The sequence below is a fragment of the Petromyzon marinus genome, chromosome 51 (assembly GCF_048934315.1).
Source record: "Petromyzon marinus isolate PM22_M1 ecotype Great Lakes invasive population chromosome 51, UKy_Petmar_22M1.pri1.0, whole genome shotgun sequence".
NCBI classification, from domain to species: Eukaryota; Metazoa; Chordata; class Hyperoartia; order Petromyzontiformes; family Petromyzontidae; genus Petromyzon; species Petromyzon marinus.
Window position 1 is genome coordinate 1678972 of NC_133717.1, and position 20670 is coordinate 1699641.

The 20670-nt window shown below is 50.0% G+C and overlaps 1 protein-coding gene and 1 long non-coding RNA gene across 4 annotated transcripts in view; one reads left to right on the forward strand and one right to left on the reverse strand.

The window, feature by feature from the left end:
• Window positions 1-720: 720 nt before the first annotated feature.
• LOC116953382 (uncharacterized) lies at window positions 721-11195 on the reverse strand. Of its 3 annotated transcripts, XR_012947223.1 has the most exons (3): window positions 10515-11195; window positions 6330-6590; window positions 721-761 (listed from the first exon to the last, which is right to left on the reverse strand). It is a non-coding gene; the product is annotated as an uncharacterized LOC116953382 (long non-coding RNA). The 3 variants fall into 3 exon arrangements; XR_012947222.1 differs by lacking the exon at window positions 721-761 and having other exon boundaries at window positions 5593-6590; window positions 10520-11195; XR_012947221.1 differs by lacking the exon at window positions 721-761 and having other exon boundaries at window positions 5593-6590.
• A 7619-nt stretch (window positions 11196-18814) lies between these two features.
• The window catches only part of LOC116953357 (bactericidal permeability-increasing protein-like), a 116828-nt gene continuing 114972 nt past the window's right edge, over window positions 18815-20670 (forward strand). The window contains exon 1 of the mRNA XM_032973497.2: window positions 18815-18868. The gene's annotated coding sequence lies outside the window, so the exon portion shown is untranslated. The remainder of the gene's footprint in view (window positions 18869-20670) is intronic.

Sequence of the window (20670 nt, forward strand, 5' to 3'; positions counted from 1 at the left end):
TGTGCGGGTTTGGGGGGAAGGGGAGGGCGTGGTAAATGCCTCGCCGGGAGTTGCGATTTGGAGGTGGCGGGATCGCGGTCCATCATACCAACGTCTCACCAACGTCTCACCAACGTCTCACCAACGTCTCACCAACGTCTCACCAACGTCTCACCAACGTCTCACCAAACCAGAGCCGCGGACAGACCCGTAGTGGTGTGTCCCAAACAATCGCGGTAACCCAAGATAAACGTGGGGATACATCACTCACCCACCCGTCATCGGGGCAGACAAATAAAGTGGGAGCGTGAAATATACAGAGAGCGGATGCAATTAGCGACCGTGCTAGGATGCGTGATTCGAGGATGGCTTCAATGTCGGAGCGCTGAGCCGGCATCACGAAGAGCCTGAGTTTGAATGCGGATTTAAGCCGCTGTGGTGTGATTAAGCCACAGAGCTCTGACGTGCAGTGAGCTGATGGTCTCTTCTTACCAGTGACTCACAATGTGACCACTTGACTCACATAGGAGACCCATAGGCTCACCCACAGATTAACACAGAGATCCGTAGACGCACCCAGAGACCCGTATACTCACATAGAGAGACCAATAGATGCACACGGAAACTCATTGACTCACACAGAGACCCATAGACTCGCATAGAGACCCACTTGGTCACACAGAGACCCATAGACTCACCCATAGACTCACATAGAGACCTCTAGACGTCACATAGACTGAGTTGTGATGAAACCGGGCTCCCAAGTTCCAGGACACCAATGACTGCACACGACAAAAACAACAACAAAAAGCCATCGCATCAAACTTGGTCCCGCACTTTATTTGACCGAAGTCCATCCCCGAGAAAGTGAAACATCGGTTTGGCCGTCACGTGACGAGCATTCCTCCCAGTGGCTCGGTGCTGCCGTCTACTGAAGGCACCTCGGAGGTACCTCTGTCCTATCCACTTCCGCGGGCAGTTTTTGTTTATCCTTCGATGATGCCCACGTGGACCCCTAAAGTCTCTTGACCACGAGACACCGACACCGACAACAATACGGATAGGCCGGGAGGGGGGGGGGGGGGGAGATTGTTGTCATTATTATTTTATTTTAATAGATAGTGCCATAGAGAACTTGCCCGGTGTTATAACACCATCATCATCACCACCACCAACAGCAGCCGTGGTTGATGCAATGAGATCTGAACGGATGTTTCGTCTGGTGACGATTTGACGTCGAGTACAATTGGAATAGACTTTTGCGGTGGGGGAAGGGGGGGAATATAAATTAATATATATAAAAATACATTTAGAACGTTAGGTATATTTTTATAAATATGACTTATATATATGCTATTTTTTTTCTTCTGTAGAATGCTTTTAACAAATCGTCCACAGCCAGATCGATGGGGGTTCTTCTTCTTGAACCTCTTGTATCTGCGTGTGTCATGGAGCCCCGTGAGCAGGATGTGTACAAAGCGCAGCCAGAGGAAGGCGACTCTGGACGCCACTCGCATCGGTTGCACCCACGGCCTCATCCGGAAACAATGCGGATAAGAGCCCCCCCCCCACTCCCCGTCCATCCTGAGCTCCTCGATCCCTCTGAGCCAAATCTAAAGACTCTTAGAGTAAGAGGGTCGGGGGGTGAAGGTGGCCGGAATAAGATTCGGCGAGTTGCCGCTCGCCCTGAGTGGGATTGGAAAGGGATTCTTCGTAGGCACGGAGTGGACGCGCCTCCACAGAGCAGCCGATCGTTCAAAGTGAATTCAAAGCGCGAGCTGGCGGGAGAGGCGATGCCAATGATTCAGAGTGGACGTACATTTAACAAAAATAAAAGTGTGAGCGTGTCTTTTGTTTGTCTCTCTGTGCGTGTGTGTGTGTGTGTCGGCTTTGTGTCTGTGTGCGTCTGTGTGCCGGGCGTGGTGCTGGCCACCCACCCCCACGTGTGCCGTGCCGGCCTTCATAGGTGCTGCTACTCGCTAACGGCTATACGGAGGATCTTTGTCTTTGTTTTGTGTATCTCTCTGTGTGTGTCTGTGGCTGTCGATGTGTACGTGTCTGCATCTGTTGTCTATTGGTGTGTGTCTGTAGTTGTATTTGGGTGCGTCTGTGTGTGCGTGTTGGGGGAGCGGTGGTGCAGCGGTTAGCGCTATGCTGGGCTACAAACCCAGCCACCAGGGTTCGATTCCTGTTCACGACCAACAGCAGTGACGATTATCCGAACCGGTTTTGGGCCTCCCCTAGGTAGATTCAGCCTGAAATGAGTACCTGATGCGGTGTGTAAACATCGCCACTGGGGAGACAAAGGCGGTCGGGCGTGGTGCTGGCCACCCACCCCCTCGTGTACCATTCCAGCCATCATAGGTGCTCGCTAACAGCACTTGCCCCTCCAGTCTGTTAAGGCTATACGGGGAATATTTGTCTTTGTTGGAGGTATGGGGGGGGCGCAGTGGTTAGCGCGCTGCGCTACGAACCCGGCGACCCACGTGTTTGTTTTATAATCTGCAGGCCATGCGAGTGGCTAAGCAGACACGTGGAGGGGAGGGCTCAGACTGAGCCACCGCGTGACCTATGAACTCGCGTCACACATTAGCGGCCGTGGATAATGGCGAGGGTGGATAATGACGGCCGCACGCATTTTCCTGGCAGCGCGGAACGCAGCGATTTTCTGTCGACGGGCTAATTATCCCAGAATGAAATGCATTATTGATGAAGCTGTCGTAGTATTATGCGCATATTGACTTTAGTTAAATTGTAACAACAACAAAACAGAACATCAGCGTCTAATGAGCTTTCCATTAATAATGCATTCCGACGTAATGAGTCACTTTTGAAAAATGTCTGTCATTATGTTTTTGGTGTAGATATATTTTAACGTCATTAAGCTGTGATGCATCAATTACGTTCCGATTCCTACCGCTCGAGTTACGTTAACGTCGTCGTCATCATAGGCCATGGTCAATCCACTGCTGGATGAGGGCTTCCCCCAAGCCGCCGCTGCAGCCGCCAACTCATGATCTTGGCGACTGCACGTGAGCTGGTTTCACCGCTCCATCTCCCCGGTTGCTCGTCCGCTCTCGGTCGCATTCCATCGGTTGGCTGCCACTCCATCACGAGGGGTCTGGGCCATCGGCCCCCAATCCCCTGTGAGCCGTGACGTGTCCTGCCCGGGCCTCTACTGAACTCCTGCACGTTCGCAGGAGGTGGAAATTCCACATTCCCTTAACAGAGGCTAGTCTCGCCAAAATGAACATCCGCTATGAACCCGCTGTGTAACGGCACGCAATGGCTGCTGCTGATGTCAACCAATGACACCGATGAATCCCAGTTCAGAGTGGCGTGAGTAATCGTACCACGGTGGCTAGGAGATGTTAACTCCCTCGCCTGGTATACAGGGGGTGGTGGATTCGATGCCGACCGTGACGCCTGCTGCTGCTGTATATTTGGAGTTTGCGTCTCTCTCTCTCTGTTCCCGTGGTCGCGTGCATTTTTCCCTACGTGCTGCGGTTTTTCCCTCCACCTTTAGAATCAACATCACGTGTTTATAAATTACGTTGCTACCGTAAATTTCCACGTGATGTTGAGCCACTTCGTTAAGCTACCCTTAAATGGCCAGGTGGATTCTGAAAAGGCACTGCATAGCTTAGCGGGCCTTGCCTCGTGAAATAAAAAAAAAGAGTTTAGTTTGTGTTCGTGTCAGAGTCGCCAGGAGGTTTAACCACAACACGGAGAGGCAGCGGTGGCAGTGGTAGAAGGCAGGCGACGAGGGGCCAGTGAACGCTACGGATGCACCTCACCCTGAACTTTTACACCGTACTAGCCAACCGTGCTAATCGGAGGTGCGTGGAAATCGCAACAAGCTAACACACAACAAGCCACCAACAATTGCCCACGCTCGGCAATACTCTATATATGTATATATTAATTTTTGATCAGATCGCTGCGTGAGTAAACTGTGTGTCGTAGACCTCCTCCACCTGACTGGGTTAATGACTAAAGGCGTCACGTGGTGCACAAACGTGGGTCAATTTATTTCCGCTTCAGCGGCAGCGTCGCCGGAGAGCGATCCACACGTGCTTAGCAAGCGGCTAGTCCGACGTTTCGCCGATGGTTTCGGCCACCATCGTCGTGAAGCTGTCCGCACAATAGGCGTTGTGACGTCATCACCAGTGTGCGTCATTAAGGGGAGCCAGGGGGTTTGTTAGATGTGGTAATAGATGACGGCGTGTCGACTTGCCGTGCAGTGAAACAGGTTTGTCTAAGCGACTTCAACGAGGGCGGTGCGTCTCACTGTGACACGTTGTGCCAGTCGAGTTAACGCGTTGACGTGGCGCCACCGGTTAGCCATAGTCAACGAGTTCCACTTAATGGTCTATGAATGTTACAGCGACGTTGTGCGAGTTGAAATCAATGTGAATGCACACTTTGTTGTGTTTTTGTTAATGACGTTATCTAGGTTTAAATCAGTGGTTCTTAACTTTTACTGAAGCCTTGCACCTCGTTGGTTCTCAATCTTAAAAAAAAAAATTATAACGTTAATAAATTATAATAAATACATAGGTTGGATGAATCAACGTAAGCTGTACTTACACGCCCGTGTTTAATTTGTGTTTTGATGATTTACCCTCTAAAGAAATCTGGCCGCGTCTCGCGTACCCCAGGAAAGTAATCTCGCACCCTCAGGGCTTGCGGGATGCACCCCCAGTTGAGAACCACTCTGGCTTAAGTGAACATTATTGTGTTAATGACGTTGCGTTTCAATTAATGTAAACACGCCGCAAGCATCATTCAGCATTGTTGCAGTCAACTCCGTTGTATATAAATTACTTGTAACTTTATCTCTCGAATCCCAAAGTATTCCTCCAGCGTCAATCAATATTCTGATTCTGTACATGCCCTTTAACTTTCTCTCTCGAATCCCAACGGATTCCTCCAGGGCCAATAAATATTCCTATTCTGACTTTGTAATTACTCTCTGTAACTTTCTCTCTCGAATCCCAACGGATTCTCTTTCACTTTGGCCTCGGCCCACGGCAATCGAGTTCCTCACAGAACATCGACAACAGCGATGGTGGTCGACATCATTCCGAGCGTCCTCTGAACGATGACCGGCCGCGTGTCCGGCAGCTGCCAACAGTTGAGTCCGCTGAGTCGAGGTCTCGGGACTCGGAGTTCCCCTGGGACCTGCCGTGGCACCCCGTAACCCACCCCTGGGCGCGTCCTGGCCACCGCCTCCACCACCACCACCACCCACCAACACCCACTACCACCACCACCACCACCCACTATCATTACCCACCACCACCCACCACCGCCACCTGCCACCACCGCCACCACCACCCACCAACACCCACCAACACCCACTACCACCACCACCCCCCACTATCATTACCCACCACCACCCACCACCGCCACCTGCCACCACCGCCACCACCATCACCACCGCCACCACCACTCACCACCACCCACTATCATTACCCACCACCACCCACCACCGCCACCTGCCACCACCACCACTCTCCACCACCACCGCCACCCACCCACCACCACTCTCCACCACCACCACCCACTCCCCACCACCAACCCGCACCACCCACCACCACTGCACTCTGCTGTGTGTGTGAGCACAAGACGGTGGTGCTCCTTTAATCACTAACATCACGAAGCGGTCCCTTCTTCGCGCCTCGTGACCCGCAGGTTGCTGGGCCCTGCGCTCGTGCCCTCCTGCCGTTGTTATCTTGGGTAACATTCACGCCTTGGTCCCAGCCCTGGGCTGTTGTACTCTGTGCGTGTACTGTGCCACACAATCCCACTCGGATTGTTGTTTTGTTTTCTCTCTTCTCCCACAATCTCGCCAGTTTATCGATGGCTATATCGGGAGGTTAATCGATGTGTATGCATTTTCAATGGCTTCTCTATTTTTGTTACTTGGTTTGTCTCGAACGCTCAATGCGCTGTCGATTTGGGGCGCCGTGATGTTTACTCCTTCGCCTGGTATGCAGGAAGTCGTGGCTTCGATTCAGGTCCCCCGGTTTTTCTCTCCACATTTAGAATCAACACGCGTTTCGAGTGTTTGGCTGCCATGCGTTTCCACGCGACAAGCCACTTCGTTCAGCTATCACTTGTAGAAAGGTCGCTTCTGAAAAAATACTGTACAGCTCAGTGGGCCTTACCTGGTGAAATAAAATTCGAGTTTAGTTTTAGACTTCTTAGCGTGTGTTTGACAAGTTTGATCTCGTGACTAAAACCAATTAACGAGTGTTTACGTGTGGGAGGAAACCCAATGCGTGCGAGGGGGGGCACTCGATCCCGTACAGACGGGACAGGCGGCGTTCACGTGTTTCCCGTACCGCCTTTTCCTGGCCAGATAGGGGACAACTCCTCCTCGACTGCCCGCATGAAGAGAGGTCCTCAACGCCTCTGCTGAGATGCACCAACCCTCGCCGCCGCTTCCACAGTGCCGGATCAGCGGGTGCTGTCGCTCGTGGCGACCGGTGGAAGAGCCAACGCAGAAGATCCACGGGGGTTTGATCGTCCACGAAGACTGCTCGTGGTCGACCCTAAACCGCATCCACTGCACGAGCCACGGCAGCAGTAGGTGCGGATGACACCTGATGATGCACAAAAAAGGAAAATAAAATAAAGAAAAACTCTCCAGTTGTCGTGGTGCGACTGTGGTCGTCCAGAACCGACACCGTAACGACGCGATGCCCCGCACCGTACATATGAAGGAGGCATCGCAGCGATGACGATGGAACGCCTGGCTTCACCACCTGAATGTTACATTGTCGCCCTTGTCCTGCATCTACATCAGCAGCCGTACGCAAGACGAATAAGTGTAACGGTGAGCAACACTCGACTCGCAATCGAGATGTCGCCAAGTTACATTCCTTCTCTCCGTACGCCAGTTGAAACAACTTGGCATAGCCGGTTTCTTTTTATTCGCTGCTGTAAAATTATAGTTGTTTAAAGGGAGGGAGGGGGGATTGACAGACTGAACCGAGGCTGCTCGACGCTGTGAATGGCCTGGCAAGGCTGCCTGCCGTGGGTTTAATGTGAACCGGAACAGACACGGGCCCCTTTCGCCCGGCTCGCTTCCCAGCGGTTGTGGGAACGCAGTGATCAGACAACGTCGGAGGGCGCGACTATTTATTTGCTCATTGTTCTGTCTGTGCGTTGCTCAGATGGAACCACGGAGCGTTATTGACGCGCCGCTCAATTTCCCCCGGTCAATAAAATCGCTAAGTGCCAATGACAGTGGCGTGACCTCCACACACGGCGGACGAGACAAAGATCGCCCGTATAGCCTTCAACAGACTGTTGGGTCAAGTGCTGTTGACAAGAACCTATGGATGAGACCAGAACGGTACACCACGAGGGGCTAAGTGGCCAGAAGCACGCCCGACCGCCTTTGTATCCGCAGTAGCGATGCGTACACACTGCACCAGGTGCTCATTTGAGGCTGAGTCGACCTACGGGAGGCCCAGGACCCGTTCAGGTAATCGCCACCGGTGGTGGTGATCGTGAGCGGGAATCGGACTCGGGTCACCGGGTTCGTAGCGCAGCGTAGCGCTAACCGCTGCGCCACCGCTCCCTACACAGCGGATACGCACACAACACACACACACAACACACACACACACACCACATACAACATACAAACACACAACACACACACCACATACAACATACAAACACACAACACACACACCACATACAACATACAAACACACAACACACACACCACATACAACATACAAACACACAACACACACACCACATACAACATACATACACACAACACACACACCACATACAACACACAACACACACACCACATACAACACACAACACACACAACACACACAACACGACACGTGCATAACAAGCAGCTGCTGCTGCATTGCCGACACCAGCAATGTGAAGAGCAAAGTGCGTGTGTTTGTGTGCATGTTACTCCACGTGTGTGTCATTGCTATATGTGCACGGGGAGTGGTGGTGCTGTGATTGGCGCGCTGTGCTACCAACATTGGCGATCCGAGTTCGATTCCCGCTCACGGTCAACACCAGTGACGATTATCTGAACCGGTTCTGGGCCTCCCCTAGCTCAACTCAGCCTCAAATGAGTACCTGGTGCGGTACGTGAAAATATCGCCACTAGGGAGACAAAGGCGGCCGGGCGTGGTGCTGGCCACCCACCCCCTCGTGTGCCGTGCCGGCCTTCATAGATGCTCGATAACAGCACTTACCCCAACAGTCTGTTAAAGGCTAAATGGGGAATCTTTGTCTTTGTATGTATGTTGAACTTCTTTCGCACCGTACGTAGCCAACCATGCTAATCGGAGGTGCATTAACCGGTAGGCCGTGCGTGCCGGTGTCACGGTCCACATCGCGAAATCCAAGCCACCTCGAGCCCTCCACGCCTCTTCTGTGGCCACGCCCACTCTGAGCCCCCCCCCCCCGACTCCGCCCCCTGTGGAAACAGACGCCGCTCCTCTGTGCGTCTCACTCCCACTCGCTCTTTGCTTCTCTCTTCTCCCCCTCTTCCATCCCCTCTCACCGTCATCGTCACCCTCTCATCATCATCATCACCCTATCATCATCATCATCACCCTCTCATCATCATCACCCTCTCATCATCATCATCATCACCCTATCATCATCATCACCCTCTCATCATCATCATTATCAACCTCTCATCATCATCACCCTCTCATCATCATTATCAACCTCTCATCATCATCACCCTCTCATCATCACCCTATCATCATCACCCTATCATCATCCTCTCATCATCATCATCACCCTCTCATCATCATCATCACCCTCTCATCATCATCACCCTCTCATCATCATCATCACACTGTCGTCATCCCAGACATCTGGGCCCGGTCGTTCCTTCCCCCCCTCTCCCTCCCCTTTCTGCCCAGTGTATTCCCCTCACTTCACTGCTGCTCGTCTTAAACTAGAATCTAGAACTATTTTTTATTTTGCCAAGTAAGGCCCACTGAGCTATATAGCTCTCTTTCAGAAGGGTCCTGGCCACAAATGATATAGTTCAACGAAGTGGCTTATCATCATCACGTGGAAAATATATAGCAATAGCTAAAGACTCTGAACGCACGTTGATTCTAAAAAAAACCGGAGGAGCCGGGGATAAATTCACGCGACCACGGGGAGAGAGAGAGAGACACACACACGTAAGATTCCTTCTAAAGTTGAAAACCCCCTACAACGTCACTGGTATTGGCCAATAACTAACTCTGTTTTCATTACTAATCATAACCATTGACTGATTACTAATCGATTATATAATTACAATGCCCCCCCCTCCGCCTCAAATCACTGCACCTGATATGAGTTAAATGATGACGTCACCCTGCTGCTCTATATAAAACCGGGAGCAAGTGAGGGCTTTACCATTCTGGCGAATTGCCCGATAATGCTGGATGTAATTACCAGCGAAACGTCGTACTCAAACTGTAAATGTTGTTGATTCACTCTTCAACACACCGGTGGGCTAAAGTAGTGAACTATTTGTGTCTTTTTGTCAACGTGACACTTTTTTTTTGCTGATTGGCCGTGTCGGGTGGTGGAGGGTTACGACACATTTATAAATAACGCGATCTAACCCAAAAACCTTTATCATGAATAACTCTTTGTTTTATTTAACCAGGTAAGGCCCACTGTGCTTGCTCTTTTGCTGAAGCGACCTTGCCAGCGGCTTATCGCGTGGACATTTATAGCAGCCAAAAACTCTAAACGCGTGAAGTTGATTTTAAATGCGGAGGAATACGCCAGATGGGCCAGAGTAAAAATCCACGCGACCACGGGGAGAGAGAGAGAGAGAGACACGCACACTCCAAATATACAGCAGCAGCAGGCGTCAGGGTCGGGATCCAACAGGCGACCTCCTGCATACCAGGCGAGGTAGTCGACATCTCCTAGCCCCCGTGTCGCCATCATCTAGTGCCGTGTCCTTCCCCTCTCCGTCTTCACGGCCTCCCTTCTCTTGCCCGCTTCTTTTTCCATTTCCATTCTTTGCCTCCTCGGCTCCACTCCCGCCGTGCCACGGCGACAACACGGCCCACGTGCTCCTCGCCAGACCAAGGTTTACCATGACGATGCTGATGATTGACATGGCGACGATCACACGACGCCAAGAGCGGCCGTCATAATGACGATGACGAAATGATCATGACAAATGACGACGATGATCATGATCACAAGGATGACAATGACGATGATGATGATGATTAAGATGATGACGATCACACGACGATCATAGCGACCGTAACGATGACAACGACGACGACGCCGATGATGATGATGGCATTGACAAAGTGCCACGCGTAATAGACGCGCGTGCACGCGCCGCTATTAATCCTCCGCGTAACCTTGCCGACGGGATTCTCGCTCCGAGCCATCGGCGGCCCGATAAGGGGAGGGCGGTCGAGCGCGGCGGTGGTTTATTAAGAGGGCCCGTCAAGCAAATCCAGTTAACCTTGGCAGTTTAAACAAATGGATTTACTCGCCTCACCGCGTGATGGAGTGGAGCTTAAGCCACGGCTGTCCCGTCCCCTCGCTCCACGTGCGCCTGCCCAGTGACGCTGCCGCCGCCGCCGCTGCTGCTGCCGCCGCTCGTGGTGTTCATCACGCGCACTCCGTGGTGGTGCTTTCGCTCTCACCGTGCATGCTGCCCAAGGTCGCGCCGAGAGCACGGCGGAGCGATCGATAGCGCCCGTGTCCGGCGAGGCGGAGAGTGAGCGGTGCGAGCGACAACGGCGGAGGGCGTGCGGAGGCGGGGAGGGGGGGGAGGGTGAAGAGCCCCCACCCCGCGCGGGAGACTTGACCCGGGCCCGGGGTCGAACAGGGGTCAGAGGCGTCCAGGCAGTCGCTGCTCGCGTTCCAAATCCGAGCCAGTGCCTGTGGTCCAACCCGGGGCTGTTCCCCGCTGCAAGGAGCTGATGATTTGTGGCCAGGTCGCTTCTGAAACAGAGCGCTGTAGATCTGTGGGTCTTACCTAGTAAATGATGATAAAAATAATAGTTTAGTTTAGCTCACCAATGACTGCACGTGTAACAAATACAAACAAAGACAAAGATCCCCCCCATAGCCTGTAACAGACTGTTGGGGCAAGTGCTGTTAGCGAGCACCTATGAAGGTCCTCCGGTTTTTCCCTCCTCAGTTTACAACCGACGCCACGTGTTTAGATTACCACGTGTTTATATCGCCAAGTGTTTATATCACCCACGTGATTAGATCGCCACGTGTTTAGATCGCCACGTGTTTAGATTACCACGTGATTAGATCGCCACGTGTCTAGATCGCCACGTGTTTAGATTACCACGTGATTAGATCGCCACGTGTCTAGATCGCCACGTGTTTAGATTACCACGTGTTTATATCACCCACGTGCTTAGATCGCCACGTGTTTAGATTACCACGTGATTAGATCGCCACGTGTCTAGATCGCCACGTGTTTAGATTACCACGTGTTTAGATCGCCACGTGTTTACATCGCCACGTGTTTAGATCGCCACGTGTTTAGATTGCCACGTGTTTAGATTGCCCACGTGCTTAGATCGCCACGTGTTTAGATTACCACGTGATTAGATCGCCACGTGTCTAGATCGCCACGTGTTTAGATTACCACGTGTTTAGATCGCCACGTGTTTACATCGCCACGTGTTTAGATCGCCACGTGTTTAGATTGCCACGTGTTTAGATTGCCACGTGTTTAGATTGCCACGTGTTTATATCACCCACGTGTTTAGATCGCCACGTGTTTAGATCGCCACGTGTTTAGATCGCCACGTGCTTAGATCGCCACGTGCTTAGATCGCCACGTGCTTAGATCGCCACGTGCTTAGATCGCCACGTGCTTAGATCGCCACGTGCTTAGATCGCCACGTGCTTAGATCGCCACGTGCTTAGATCGCCACGTGCTTAGATCGCCACGTGCTTAGATCGCCACGTGCTTAGATCGCCACGTGCTTAGATCGCCACGTGCTTAGATCGCCACGTGTTTAGATTACCCATCTCCACGTGACGAGAAGCCGCTTTCGCTGAGCTGTCGTTTGTGACGGCCAGCTCGCTTCTGTAAGAGCGCTATGTAGCACCTCAGTGGGGCCTTACCTGGTAAAGTAAACATGGTTTAGTTGAGAGTCTCTGGTAAAGTAAACATGGTTTAGTTGAGAGTCTCTGGTAAAGTAAACATGGTTTAGTTGAGAGTCTCTGGTAAAGTAAACATGGTTTAGTTGAGAGTCTCTGGTAAAGTAAACATGGTTTAGTTGAGAGTCTCTGGTAAAGTAAACATGGTTTAGTTGAGAGTCTCTGGTAAAGTAAACATGGTTTAGTTGAGAGTCTCTGGTAAAGTAAACATGGTTTAGTTGAGAGTCTCTGGTAAAGTAAACATGGTTTAGTTGAGAGTCTCTGGTAAGGTAAACATGGTTTAGTTGAGAGTCTCTGGTAAAGTAAACATGGTTTAGTTGAGAGTCTCTGGTAAGGTAAACATGGTTTAGTTGAGAGTCTCTGGTAAAGTAAACATGGTTTAGTTGAGAGTGTCTGGTAAAGTAAACATGGTTTAGTTGAGAGTCTCTGGTAAAGTAAACATGGTTTAGTTGAGAGTCTCTGGTAAAGTAAACATGGTTTAGTTGAGAGTCTCTGGTAAAGTAAACATGGTTTAGTTGAGAGTCTCTGGTAAAGTAAACATGGTTTAGTTGAGAGTCTCTGGTAAAGTAAACATGGTTTAGTTGAGAGTCTCTGGTAAAGTAAACATGGTTTAGTTGAGAGTCTCTGGTAAAGTAAACATGGTTTAGTTGAGAGTCTCTGGTAAAGTAAACATGGTTTAGTTGAGAGTCTCTGGTAAAGTAAACATGGTTTAGTTGAGAGTCTCTGGTAAAGTAAACATGGTTTAGTTGAGAGTCTCTGGTAAAGTAAACATGGTTTAGTTGAGAGTCTCTGGTAAAGTAAACATGGTTTAGTTGAGAGTCTCTGGTAAAGTAAACATGGTTTAGTTGAGAGTCTCTGGTAAAGTAAACATGGTTTAGTTGAGAGTCTCTGGTAAAGTAAACATGGTTTAGTTGAGAGTCTCTGGTAAAGTAAACATGGTTTAGTTGAGAGTGTCGAGACACTTTGACGAGGAGGAGTCCTGCCACGTTTGTGATGTGTTGCCAATCCTTGCGAAGGGGTTCTCATTTTAACGCGGCGAAGATAAGTGAATAAATAATCGACGCACGAAGTGGAATGGAAAGTCTGTGGCATGCGGCCCCGGTGCAGGCAGTGAGCGTCCGGGACTGGCAACGGGGAGTTCTAGCGATGGTGACAAGCCACGCGACATGCACTCTGCGGCCGCCAGGGCCATCAGAAAGGTCGCGAAAGTTCAAACGCCGGCTCGTGGGCTCAACTCATCCCAAAGTCAAGAGGCAAGACAGATGAGTCTCCTCTGATGGGAGCGGGTAGAGGGGGATGGGTTCCCACACCCAGTCATTTACTGGAACTCCACAGCGCTCCGTCTTTCTCCCGCGCAGCGTGATCTTCGGCTTGTTTCGGCATGACGTTCCGACGTTTCGCCGCACGTTTCGGGAGCCTCTTCTAGTTTGCTTGTGGGCTGGGGCGAGGTGGGCGGGGGGCTGCGTCCTTCTATTACGTACAAAAAAGAACAATGACACGAAAGATCACGGCTTCGTGATGTTACGATGAAGCTAAGAGGCTTAGCAGGGAGGGGTGGTGGGGGAGGGGTTACAATCGCCTGGTGAACTGAGCGCCTTTTGGGGGGGTCGGGGAAGGTCAAACGCACGGCGTGAACGCTTTGTGCCATCGACATAATCCGGATTTCAACTCCAAAAAGCGTGGAGACAACCTTTTTTTAGCCAGCAGTAGCAACAACAACAGCAGCAGCAACAACAGCAGCAACAACAACAACTGCAGCAGTAACAACAGCAGCAGCAGCAGCAACAACAACAGAAGCAACAGCAGCATCAACAGCAGAAACAGCATCAACAGCAGCAGCAATATCAACAACAACAGCAGCGTCAACAACAGCAGCAAGCCCTTGTCGATCCACTGCTGGATGGGGACTTTTCCGAGGCATCGCCGTCTCTCACGATCCTCCGCCCAGCGTCGTTCTAGAGCGATCAATAATGATTGTTTTATTATTTCGTCGTTCTAGAGAGATCAATAATGATTGTTTTATTATTTAGTCGTTCTAGAGAGATCAATAATGATTGTTTTATTATTTCGTCGTTCTAGAGAGATCAATAATGATTGTTTTATTATTTCGTCGTTCTAGAGAGATCAATAATGATTGTTTCATTATTTCGTCGTTCTAGAGAGATCAATAATGATTGTTTTATTATTTCGTCGTTCTAGAGAGATCAATAATGAGTGTTTTATTATTTCGTCGTCCTAGAGATCAATAATGATTGTTTCATTATTTCGTCGTTCTAGAGAGATCAATAATAAGTATTATTTCAAGCAAAAGAAGCAAGACGAAGCACGGAGCATAGGGAGAAGAAGACGCTCTCATTGTGGATTCATTGTTGTTGTTGACCTATTGACGTGAATGTTGCAGATGAGACCCAGGAGCGCCACGCGTGTTTGTCACGTGCGTGATCTTGGGACTTTACTTGCTGACAATTATCTTGGTACGCAGCACTGTACAGCGCTCTCTGCCTCTTTGTGTTAACCATCATCATCATCATCACCTCTCATCATCATCACCCTCTCATCATCATCACCTCTCTTCATCATCACCCTCTCATCATCATCACCTCTCATCATCATCACCTCTCTTCATCATCACCTCTCTTCATCATCACCTCTCTTCATCATCACCCTCTCATCATCATCACCTCTCTTCATCATCACCCTCTCATCATCATCACCCTCTCATCGTCATTATCACCTTATCCTCATCATCATCACCTCTCTTCATCATCACCCTCTCATCATCATCACCCTCTCATCGTCATTATCACCTTATCATCATTATCATCTCATCATCATCACCCTCTCATCGTCATCATCACCTTCTCATCGTCATTATCACCTCTCATTATCATCACCCTCTCATCATCATCGCCTTCTCATCATCATCATCACCTCTCATCATCATTACCCTCTCTTCATCATCACCTTGTCATTATCATCTCATCATCATAATCATCCCCGTGATGATGAGCCACTTCGTTGAGCTGTCATTCGTGGCTAAGCCGCTTCTGAAAAAGAAACTAGTAGCTCAGTAGGCCTTACCTGGCACTATAAATAATAGTTGTATTTGTATATATATTCATATCTCGTGATTTGCTTACGTTCCCGATACGTTGCACTCCGATCGCACTCGTGCGCCGTGCCGGCCTTCACAAGTTGCGACTCGCTCACAGCACTTGCCCCAACAGTCTGTCAAGGCTATACCGTGGTGATGGTGGTGGTTATTGGGGGAACGGGGAGCTGTGACCCTGACCTCCACACACACGGGAGAGAGAGAGACAGAGAGAGAGAGAGGCAGAGCCCCGAGTGAGGCCGTGGGGTGGCTGAGACTCGGCACTCGAACCCAGGGTGGTGCCGACGGAGGTCGGCTTGGGGTTTTTGTTTTTCTGGACGCGGGGGCTTTAGCTGCCCCGCCCCCCCCCCCCCCCTGAGATCGCAAGTTCGATCCCGACCCTGACGCCTGCTGCTGCTGTATATTTGGAGTGTGCGTGTCTCTCTCTCCCCGTGGTCGCGTGGATTTTTACTCTGGCCCATCTGGCGTATTCCTCCGCATTTAAAATTAACTTCACGCGTGTAGAGTTTTTGGCTGCTATAAATGTCCACGCGATAGGCCGCTGAGCTATCGTTTGTGAAAGCCAGGTGGCTTCAGCAAAAGAGCTACGTTGCAGCAGCGTGGGCCTTACCTGGTAAAATAATCAAGTTTGGTAAAATGAAACATAGTCAGTTATTGACCAATATCAGTGACGTTGTGCGGGCCGGTGTTTTCAACTTTTTGGAGGCAACTGGACGAAACCCATGAACAGGAGGAGAGCAAACAAACTCCACTTCAACAGGTGCCACCTGCTAATAATAATCCGGACAGGTGCCACCTGCTGCTGATGATCCGGACAGGTGCCACCTGCTAATAATAATCCGGACAGGTGCCACCTGCTGATCCGCTTCCTTGATCTCATCAGTTGTGGGCCAGGTCGCTTCTGTAAGAGCGCTACGTAGCGGCTCAGTGGGGTCCCTCACCCGGTTAAAGTAAAAACATCGTTTAGTTTACATTTCGATTTAAAGCTTTCGTGACTGCAGGGATTCATATTCTAGGTTCTTTCGGTAAAGTCACGTAGAAGGGAAATAATAAAATAATAAAATAAATAAAACAATACAATTATCACGACGTTTCGATTGCAACACCAGCAATCATCATCAGGTCGTGATAATTTAATTGTTTTATTTGTATTATTTTATTATTTCCCTTCTACGTGACTTTAGCGACAGAACCAAGAATATCGTTTAGTTTAGTTTAGAGTCTCGAGGCTCTTTGACAAGGGGGGAGTCCTGCCGCGTTTGTGATGATTTGCCAATCCTTGCGAAGGAGTTCTGATTTTAACACGGGAATCGAACCCAGGTGCCCTCTTGCTGCGAGAGAGAAGTGTCAGCAATGGCCACGTGTTGCTGTTGTAAGGGCACCTGACTTGACATCAGAAGGTCGTGAGTTGAAACCAGCATCAGCATCATCATCAGTAACGCTGTCATACGTGACACACGCATGTGTTCGCTGCCAATCGTGTGATTCAGAATGGATATCTGGGTCAGGTCACGCACTGGTATGGACAACGTTTCTGTTGTCGGGCCCTCCACCACCCGACGCAGCCAAACAGATTGAATGGAGCTGAAACGGTGAGTGGCGTTTCAGATCTGTCTCTGAGGAGAAGCGACGCTCACACAACAACGAGTAGAGCGCCGGGTGGCTAAAACCACAGTGAGGTGACACGGTAGGGGGCACAGGTGGTGCATGTGCCAGTCATCTCGGTCCGCTAACCCATACCACCTGGGTCTGTCTCGTGACCTCCTGCACCTAGCCTGGCACAGCAGTCAACCCAGTGCAACACGCCAACCCTTGCACTGATCGCTCCCTACGTGTGGACATGCAGTGGGTTACAACACTTGCTAAAAATATATATATACAGTGAGGGAAAAAAGTATTTGATCCCCTGCTGATTTTGTACGTTTACCCACTGACAAAGAAATTATCAATCTATAATTTTAATGGTAGGTTTATTCGAACAGTAAGAGACAGAATAACAACAACAAAAATCCAGAAAAACGCATGTCAAAAATGTTATGAATTGATTTGCATTTAATGAGGGAAATAAGTATTTGACCCCTCTGCAAAACATGACTTAGTACTTGGTGGCAAAACCCTTGTTGGCAATCACAGAGGTCAGACGTTTCTTGCAGTTGGCCACTAGGTTTGCACACATCTCAGGAGGGATTTTGTCCCGCTCCTCTTTGCAGATCTTCTCCAAGTCATTAAGGTTTCGAGGCTGACGTTTGGCAACTCGAACCTTCAGCTCCCTCCACAGATTTTCTATGGGATTAAGGTCTGGAGACTGGCTAAGCCACTCCAGGACCTTAATGTGCTTCTTCTTGAGCCACTCCTTTGTTGCCTTGGCCGTGTGTTTTGGGTCATTGTCATGCTGGAATACCCATCCACGACCCTTTTCAATGCCCTGGCTGAGGGAAGGAGGTTCTCACCCAAGATTTGACGGTACATGGCCCCGTCCATCGTCTCTTTGATGCGGTGAAGTTGTCCTGTCCCCTTATCAGAAAAACACCCCCAAAGCATAATGTTTCCACCTCCATGTTTGACGGTGAGGATGGTGTTCTTGGGGTCATAGGCAGCATTCCTCCTCCTCCAAACACGGCGAGTTGAGTTGATACCAAAGAGCTCCATTTTGGTCTCATCTGACCACAACACTTTCACCCAGTTGTCCTCTGAATCATTCAGATGTTCATTGGCAAACTTCAGACGGGCATGTATATGTGCTTTCTTGAGCAAGGGGACCTTGCGGGCGCTGCAGGATTTCAGTCCTTCACGGCGTAGTGTGTTACCAATTGTTTTCTTGGTGACTATGGTCCCAGCTGCCTTGAGATCATCGACAAGATCCTCCCGTGTAGTTCTGGGCTGATTCCTCACCGTTCTCATGATCATTGCAACTCCACGAGGAGAGATCTTGCATAAAGTCCCAGGCCGAGGGAGATTGACAGTTCTTTTGTGTTTCTTCCATTTGCGAATAATCGCACCAACTGTTGTCACCTTCTCACCAAGCTGCTTTGCAATGGTCTTGTCGCCCATTCCAGCCTTGTGTAGGTCTACAATCTTGTCCCTGACATCCTTGGAGAGCTCTTTGGTCTTGGCCATGGTGGAGAGTTTGGAATCTGATTGATTGATTGCTTCTGTGGATAGGTGTCTTTTATACAGGTAACAAGCTGAGATTAGGAGCACTCCCTAAGAGTGTGTTCCTAATCTCAGCTCGTTACCTGTATAAAAGACACCTGGGAGCCAGAAATCTTTCTGATTGAGAGGGGGTCAAATACTAATTTCCCTCATTAAAATGCAAATCAATTTATAACATTTTTGACATGCGTTTTTCTGGATTTTTGTTGTTGTTATTCTGTCTCTCACTGTTCAAATAAACCTACCATTAAAATTATAGACTGCTCATTTCTTTGTCAGTGGGCAAACGTACAAAATGAGCGGGGGATCAAATACTTTTTTTTCCCTCACTGTGTATACGCATTAATGCGTGGGAGGGGCGAAGCTAGATTTTTTTTGCGGTAAAATAAAATCAATTCTTCGAGCTGCTGGATAAGCGCTGTGCACCACCAGGAGCGGCGTGCACGCGGGGTGAGTTCGTGCCGCGTGCGTCAGACAGGCGATGCGCATTTTAACGCGGGAGGCGAGGGGAGGGGGAGGGGGTATTACTGTGGGTTTGCGATGTGAAATGCATCAACATGATCACGGTGCCGCGCACAAATGTCAACCGTTGAAGATTGGCGAACGCGCTTTATTTTATTATTGCCGTCATTGTTGTTATTCGTCACGCGTTGCGACAGCGCGCGACTTAAAGCGAGCGGATTCATTTGCTCAGCCTCTGTCCGCCGCCCGGGTGGGACGGGGTGGCGGGAGGGGTTTTATGTTTGCTTGATGCGTTGTTGTTGTTTATTTTTTTTTTTATTTTGAGCATGCAATGGGACATTTGTTCCCAAGATTGTCTCCCGGTGTGGCTGGGACATCGGTGATCAGAGCGATCGGTCTCGCGACTCAGAAGGTCGGCGGGGTTCAAATCGTGGCCAGGGTTCGACTCGGTCTGTCATCAGCAGCAGCAGCAGCATCATTATCGCCAGCAGCCATCTATCTCCTTCGTAAAATGGAAAATTAAAGACACCAGCCACAGTGGTGCAAGTGCGGCCATACAACCCAAACTATGGACCATACATATATATCTGTATGTAGGACTTCTTTCGCACCGTACGTAGCCAACTGTGCGAATCGGAGGCGCGAGGGAAGGACAGCGAACTAAACAAACAAAACAGCTGTCTTAGCGAAATGAGTTTTGAATTTACATTATTTAAGAGTGCACAGCTCCAGTGGTTTTCTAATATCGGAAGGAAGAGCGTTCCAGACGGCCACAAAAGCGCGCCTGAAAGTGCCGCGCGACGCGGTGATCACCGACTTTGTTCGATGGACAGCAGCCAAAAGCCTCTGCCGCTACTGCTGCTGCTGAGCGGAGTTCGCGTGATGATGATGATCATGATGACGATGGTTTACGCTCCTTGACGAAATCGGCGAGGTGTTTCGGTGGTTCATTTGTGGCAAGCACTTTGTCTACTCATTGAGCGCGACCTTGTGAATGCGCAATTTCCATCACTGGCCGGTGGCTCCCAATGGGGCTACGCGCACCGCGTGGCTCACTCGAAGCGAGCGCGTTTGGCTTCTTTTAAAACCCCTTCTCGACACCCGCTGGAGACAGAGGCATGCACTGAGCGTGGTGGGCGAGTCACGTCCATGAGCAGAGACCGTGGAACGGCGGTGATGTGACGGCAATCGTTCACGTGCCGTGGGGGGCCTCGCGCGCTGGGCGGCTGCCGTAGCGAGATGTTGACTACCTCGCCCGGTCGGCAGGAGCGCGTGGGTTCGAGCCCGACCCTGACGCCTGTTGCATATTTGGAGTTTGCAAGTTCTCTCTCTCTCTCTTTTCAAGTTTATTTTATTCAACACCGGTTGATGTTTGTGCACCGTGTCCAATTTTATTTCAATGTGGTCGGCTCTGTTCTACTATTTGCTCATTTTGATCTGATTCCTATTTGCTTAATAGTTGTAAAGCACTTAAGTTTACGTTTTTGTTTTAACTTTTCCTATTGGCGACCGAGGTCACGCTTGCAAATGAGACTCGCCGTGGTCTCTTGGGGTATATTTTGGTTTAAAAAAAAACACGCTTGTAAATTAACACCAGCATCTCTTACACCAATGTCTCTCGTTCACCAGTACCTCCAGCGACAGGTTACTTTTTCAGCATTCACGCAAAGAGTCAATATTCCTCTCTCTCTCTCCCCGTGGTGGCGTGGATTTTTCTCAGGGTCCTCCGGTTTTTCCCTCCACGTTTAGAATCAACGTCACGCGTTCCGAGTGTTTGGCTGTTGCTATAA